This window comes from Papaver somniferum, chromosome 2, assembly GCF_003573695.1.
Source record: "Papaver somniferum cultivar HN1 chromosome 2, ASM357369v1, whole genome shotgun sequence".
NCBI lineage: Eukaryota > Viridiplantae > Streptophyta > Magnoliopsida > Ranunculales > Papaveraceae > Papaver > Papaver somniferum.
In genome coordinates, this window is record NC_039359.1 from 91,787,837 (window position 1) to 91,794,774 (window position 6,938).

The 6,938-nt window shown below is 35.8% G+C and overlaps 1 pseudogene; it reads left to right on the top strand.

Annotated features, from left to right (window-relative positions):
- Positions 1–251: 251 nt before the first annotated feature.
- On the top strand, positions 252–2,167 carry LOC113353712 (annotated as a pseudogene).
- The last annotated feature ends 4,771 nt before the right edge of the window (positions 2,168–6,938 follow it).

Genomic DNA, 6,938 nt, shown 5'->3' on the forward strand with positions numbered 1-6,938 from the left:
ATCTGGCCCAAATCGAAGTCTTACTAACATAAAGCATATGAGTAGGTAACTCGTTTTTTTTCGGGGTGGGTCGTCCGCTTCCACTTCAAGCATACAACAAAAAGAAATGGTTAAAATTAGGTGTGTATTACTAATTCTGGTCAGGACTCAGGCAGGGGGTGAAACACTTTGGCCTATATATATATATATATATATATATATATATATATATATATATATGAACGATTCACAAGCTTCATTCAAGAGAAAAGAGAGTAGAACTGGAGAAGATTATCATGGAAAAGAGAGGCCATGTTTTAATGATCCCATATCCAGCTCAAGGTCATATAAACCCATGTCTACAGTTCCTAAAAAAATTAGCTTCAAAAGGTCTTAAAACCACGTTAGTCACAACCAACTTCATATCCAAATCAATCAATAAACCAAACCTTGGTCATAACATTGATCGCGAATTCATATCAGATGGATATGATAACGGTGGTTTCGCCGAATCAGATAGTATAGAATCCTATCTACAGCGGTTACAAACGGTGGGTTCAGCAGACTTAACTCAACTTATCAAGAAACTAAATAGCTCTCCTGAGATAGAAAATCATGTTAATTGCATAATTTACGATGCGGTCTTGCCATGGGCTTTGGACGTAGCGAGACAATTTGGGTTAGTAGGAGGAACATTTTTCACTCAACCTTGTGCTGTTAATAACATATATTACCAGTTTGGGAAGGGTCTGTTAAAGACTGATGACAGTGCCGTCACTAATAATAGTAATGTTACAATTCCTGGGCTGCCTATACAAGTGTCAGATTTACCATCCTTCTTGTGTGTGCCTGGAGCATACCCATCTTACTGGGAGCTTGCTTTGAATCAGTTTGTAAACGTAGGAAAAGCTGATTGGATCTTTATCAATGGCTTCGACATGTTGGAAGTTCAGGTATGCAAAAGTTCATTTTACTGTTCAAGTATGTAAAAGTTAGTTTAAAAAATTGTTTTTCTTAAGCTTATTATTAAATGTGCATACAGGTTGTGGATTGGATGACAAAAACATTTCCACAATTAAGAACGATCGGACCAACAATACCATCAATGTACCTGGATAAAAGAATCGAAGACGACAATGATTACGGGCTCAACCTAATCAAACCAGATAGTAGCATTTGCATGAACTGGTTAAACTCTAAAGCTAATGGCACGGTGATTTATGTATCTTTTGGGAGCATGGCTGAACTGAGCAATGAACAGATGGAAGAACTAGCAATGGGTTTGATTGGAAGCAATGCTTATTTCTTGTGGGTAGTCAGGGGATCAGAAGAACACAAATTATCAGGCAATATTTTGACAGAAATCGAAAATGGAAACAAAGGTTTTGTTGTGAAATGGAGTCCTCAGTTGGAAGTACTCTCACATGAAGCAGTTGGATGTTTTGTGACACATTGTGGATGGAATTCTACGTTAGAAGCGTTATCATTGGGAGTGCCAAATGGTGGGGATACCACAGTGGACAGATCAAACAACAAATGCAAAGTTTATAGCAGATGAATGGAATGTAGGCGTGCGAATTAAGGTTAATGATGATGAAAAAGGGATTTGGACAAGGAAGGATTTGGAGGTAGCCATTAGGGAAGTTATTGAGGGAGATAGAGGAAAAGAGATGAAGAGAAATTCAATCAAGTGGAGGCAGCTAGCTCAACAGGCGGTGGGTACAGGTGGAAGCTCCGATCAAAATCTTGATGAGTTTGTAGCTAAACTAATATGCTAGCCCTCGAATCCCTAATGAAATCCTAATTTATGTCTTTGTATCATGTAGTAGAATAAATGAGACCCCAATAAATGAGCAAGTGAAATGCGCTTGGCATGTGTCCATCGTAACACATTCTAGGAATTATTAGTTAATCCACTATAGGAAGAACCGGTTACTGTGTAGTCCATCATCAGAAAACAATTATTCGCTGGTCAAAAAACATGTTTTTGGACCAGATTTTTTATTCTCTCGTACAGCATACGTGCAAGGTGTTTTATGTGTATTTCATAAATGTCGTAATTGTCCCTCCGTCCAATCAATACCTAACATAAAAACACGTCAAGCATATTATTTTTATTTTTCAGATCTGAATCGATTAAAAAGAAGAAGACCGAGAGCATATTCATGAAGAAGAAGAACAAAGAAGAAGAAGATATAATTCAATTGAAGAAGAAGAACAACAAAGAAGAACAAGATATCATTCCATTAATAGATCAGCGAAGAAAAAAAATAAAGAGATATGGATTTAATCAATATTGGGATTCTTAACTTTTTAATCTATTTCCTCGTCTTGATCTGTTATTCAACATTGAAAACGAAGGTAGTCCATTCAAAACGATATGATTTAGTTTATTAAAGTGAAGATTAATACTCCTTTCGTCTCCGGTTAGTTTTGATTTCAATTTTTTGTTAATTTTATCTTTGATCAAATTGTTTTGGGTTTTAGGTTCGTATAAAAAAGATTGGGAGATGTTGTACGATCCTACAATAACCCAATTGTTTTTCTTTTTTTGTACATATTTTCATTCAGAACATATTGAATCATCAACATTTTCCTTTTATACATATTTTCTTTCAGTACATATCAACATGTATTGTTGGATCATCTACTCTTTTTTCTTTTGTACTTTTTTTTCTTCTGTACATATTTTCTTTGAGTAAATATTAATATGTATTGTTGTATCAATATGTACTATTGAATCATATACTTTTCCATTGATACACGTTTTTGTTCAGTACATATCAATATGTATTATTGGATATGTATTGTTGGATCATCCACTCTTTTTCTTTGGGTACGTATTTTTCTTTAGTACATATCAATATGTAGTGTTGGATCATCTACTCTTTTTTTCTTTTGTGCTCTTTTCCCCTCAGTACATGGTTTCCATGAGTACATATCAACATGTACTATTAGATCAATATGTACTGTTGAATCATACTTTTTCCTTCAATACATATTTTCCTTCGGTACATATCAATATGTATTGTTGATCAATATGTACAATTGGATCTTCTACTCTTTATTTTTCTTTGTACTCTCTTCTTCTACTATGGTATTTGTGTATTCTTTGTATTCTTCGATCTTGTTTTTACCAGGATTCACCAAATATAAATTTCTCCATGGTTTTAGTAAAATAGGGTTTTCTTCAATCTTTTTTCAATATGTATTATTGATCAATATGTACAGTTTGATGAGTTTGTTTGATTTTTTTGTTTGTCTGTTTGATGATTTCCTTTTTAACATTTCAGTTTGTTTGGTTGGTTTGAAAATTTGATTTTTCATTTTGATTATTTTTGCTCTAAACCTAATCATATTTTAGTTTATTTTTGCTGTTTTGATTTTGCAGTTTTCATTACTGTTAATCGAGAAGAAAGAACGAAGAAGTTGTAGAGAAGAATAAAGAAGGAAGTAGTGGGAGGAAACGGTTAAATCGTGAGTGAGGATATCCTGGTAACTTTACATATGTTTAAACCTTTTTGGACTAAAGGATAAATATTTAATCCCGCTGGACTAACCACTAACCCGGGTCGGGTTTAATGGGCTAAACAGGAAATCCCTCTAACACATTTGTAAAACCCCCAAAATTATGTGTACCCTATAGTTTAGTCAAATCTATAGTGAAGTTGTGCTTGTTTTATGTTATCATATGAAATCCATGATGAACATGGTTCCTGTTAGATTTTTGCAATTTTTTTGTGTGCTTAAGAGAAACTCAAAGAATATCGACTAAGTCAATCTATGTTGACCAGATAACCGGGGCTCTGTTTTTGGAAACAGGGGATTCTCATCAATTCTGTCAATGATCAAGAAACGCGTACCTCAACGGCTAGTTAATCGGAAATTTGGAAACACCGATAATCTTGGTCCCAAATAAATCTCATATGCAGCTTCCATAAATAAGCACCACTGATCTCTTCTTAGAAGGTGCTCTGTTCATCTTCTCAAGCAGTGAATTGAGTTCTGTTTTCGTTGTCTCTCTAAATTAGGGGTTTCTGTAAATTAGGGATTTCTATTTTGTTACAACGATGGGTAAAAGAAAGATCGAAATAAAGAAGATTGAAGATAAAAAACAGAGAAGTGTTTCATTCACCAAGAGACGTAATGGTCTCTTCAACAAAGCTCATGAATTGTGTCGTCGAACTGGTGCAAGTATTTCCATGATTTTCTTCTTTCCAGGTGGTAAGACTTTTACCTTTGGTTGCCCAGATGAAATTCTTAATAGATTTCCTGCAAACGAACAAGAAGACGAAGAAGATGGGAAGAGGATTAGGTCAGAAAATGGTGATGGTTTTTGGTGAAACGATTTAAACATGGAGGAAATTGATACTGTGGAGGAGGTACATGCTGTGAGAGATCAATTGCTTCAGGTGAAGGATCTTGTTAACAAGAGAAAACAAGAGTTACTTGCACCATCTGTACCTCTTGCAGTTGCAAAAGCAACTGGTAGTTCTGATAACACGGAGGATTCTTGTATGTTTGCAATGGAGGAGGATGAAGATTCATCATGGTTTTCTAATATTACGTTTGGTGATAATGATATGGAGGAATTCGATAAGTTGTTCAAAGATTTCGATGTTGAGGAACAACTGCCTCCACTTATTGACTAGGAAGCACCCCAAGTTAGGAAGGAGCAGTTCTTGAAGGATTTTGATGTATTTAGTTGTTGTTACGAGTACTTTATTATTTAAAGTTACTAAACTGAAATTCAATGTTCAAACCTTTTGATTTCTCTCTTCGTTGTATTATTAGCACTGAAACTCATTATAGCTCGTTTGCATGATTTTGATTATCCATAAACTCATTGAAACATATGAGCAATTTCAATTGCAGCAGCCTTTGAGTTTCATTAAATACCAATATGTTTGCACACGAATTGGCAGACAAATCTGAACACAGATTGTTAGGTTGAGTCCTACAGTCCTACTATCAGCTTGGTCTTGGTCACTAAATTTCTTTGCAAATTCATTCCTGGTGGACTGGCAAGTCCGCACGATTACAGGCTCTCATAGCTAACCATTTCCCCTCTTCAGTCCTCCTTCAACCTACCATGATCCGATAGGCTTGCTTGTACATGTTATGCACATTATCTTTCGCATTGCGTTTTTTAAATCCAGAGAAATTCCCAATTACTATCTGAAGTACAAGGGCAACTGTTTCATAATCTGGAGAAGGGGGGTTTCCAAGAGATGAAAAGGCATGTGTTGAGAGCATAATCAGAGACTTGTAACTTAGAATGTTGGCCATCTTGTGTAGCACCGAGACCAATCTGGAGGAGATAATGGGGCATACTAATGACATGGTGAAAATGATGAACAAATCAATTACGGGATTTGAGAGAGAACTCTCAGTCTCAAGATAATACAAGGACAGGATTTATAGTTGTCCGTACAGAGAAATAACAGCCACAAGTAAGATCACACGTGTGGAGAAAACAAGAAACAGAAAACACAGATTACACGTGAATGTTTATCCTACACCACTTATAGCCTTAACCTGCCCTGCTTCACTAGTCTTTACAGTATCTTCTAATGTACTGCTTTTATCCCCCCTCAAACGAATGGGTACTTGAGTAAGCATGAGTTTGGATCTGAGAAACTGAAATCTTGGACTGTGAAGACCCTTTGTGAAAATATCAGCTACCTGATCAAGGGTATGTACATAAAAAACATCCAAGGCCTTGTTCTGCACTAGCTCCCTTATGAAGTGAAAATTCAGTTGAACATGTTTCATCTTAGTATGAAGAACAGGGTTTTTAGCTAGAGATATGGAGCTAATGTTATCACAGCCTAGTTTAGGTGTACCTGGAACTGGAAAATGAAGATCATTTAATATATAACAGATCCATACCGTTTCAGCAGCGCTGTTAGCTAGTGTTTTATATGCTGCTTTTGTGCTAGATCTTGCAACTGATGACTTCTTCTTACATGACCATGAAATGATATTAGATCCCAGAAAAATACAATAGCCTCATGTTGATCTTCTATCATCAAGAGAACCAGCCCAGTCTGCATCTGAAAAACCTAAGAGAAAAGAACTGCCATTTGTAAACTTCAACCCATAATCCAGTGTGCCCTTAATGTATCTTAAGATTCTCTTAGCTGCCATAAGATGTTCAGTTCTAGGACTTTGCATATATTGAAAAACCATATTGACTGCAAAGGATATATCTGGTCTTGTCCATGTGAGATATTGCAATGCACCTACCAATGACCTGTAGTCTGTAGGATTTGATAGCAGCTCACCTGAAGTTTTAGTCAACTTTCATGTAGCAGATATAGGTGTAAGACAAGGTTTAGCAGCTTCCATACTGTGTTTTTGAAGAAGATCAACTGCATATTTTGTTGGAGACAAATATAAAGAATCTTGAGTTCTTTGAACTTCCAGACCCAAGAAAAAATGTAAGCCCCCTAAATCTTTGATGAGAAAAGATGCTTGCAACTGAGATATCACATACTTCAGAAAAGTTGGAGAAGACCTGTGAGTAAGATGTCATCAACATATACTAGAGCCACTGTGATTTGAGAACCATCTTTGTGAACAAACATTGATGTGTCAGAGTATGAATTGATGAAGTTGGGAGTCTTCAAAGCATTGCTAATCTTGTTGAAAAAGCGGGGGTCTAACAACACCACCCAATATTTCGCTAGCAATCTGTATGGACAAACTCGAATATACTTTTAAGAGAATCAACAAGACTCAATCAATTAAAAGTACATCAACGAGTTTATATCTCTCTCTCTCTTTATTTGATTTCCTCAAACAGAAACTGCGAGTACTAATCAAATACAAGGAATAACTTGGATGGTACCAAAGACCAATATCCAAGGATCAATCAATGAAAATCAACAACCAAAGGTTGGATTACGCTAATTGATGATCCAACGCACAACCTGTATTATTTCAATTATAAAGAT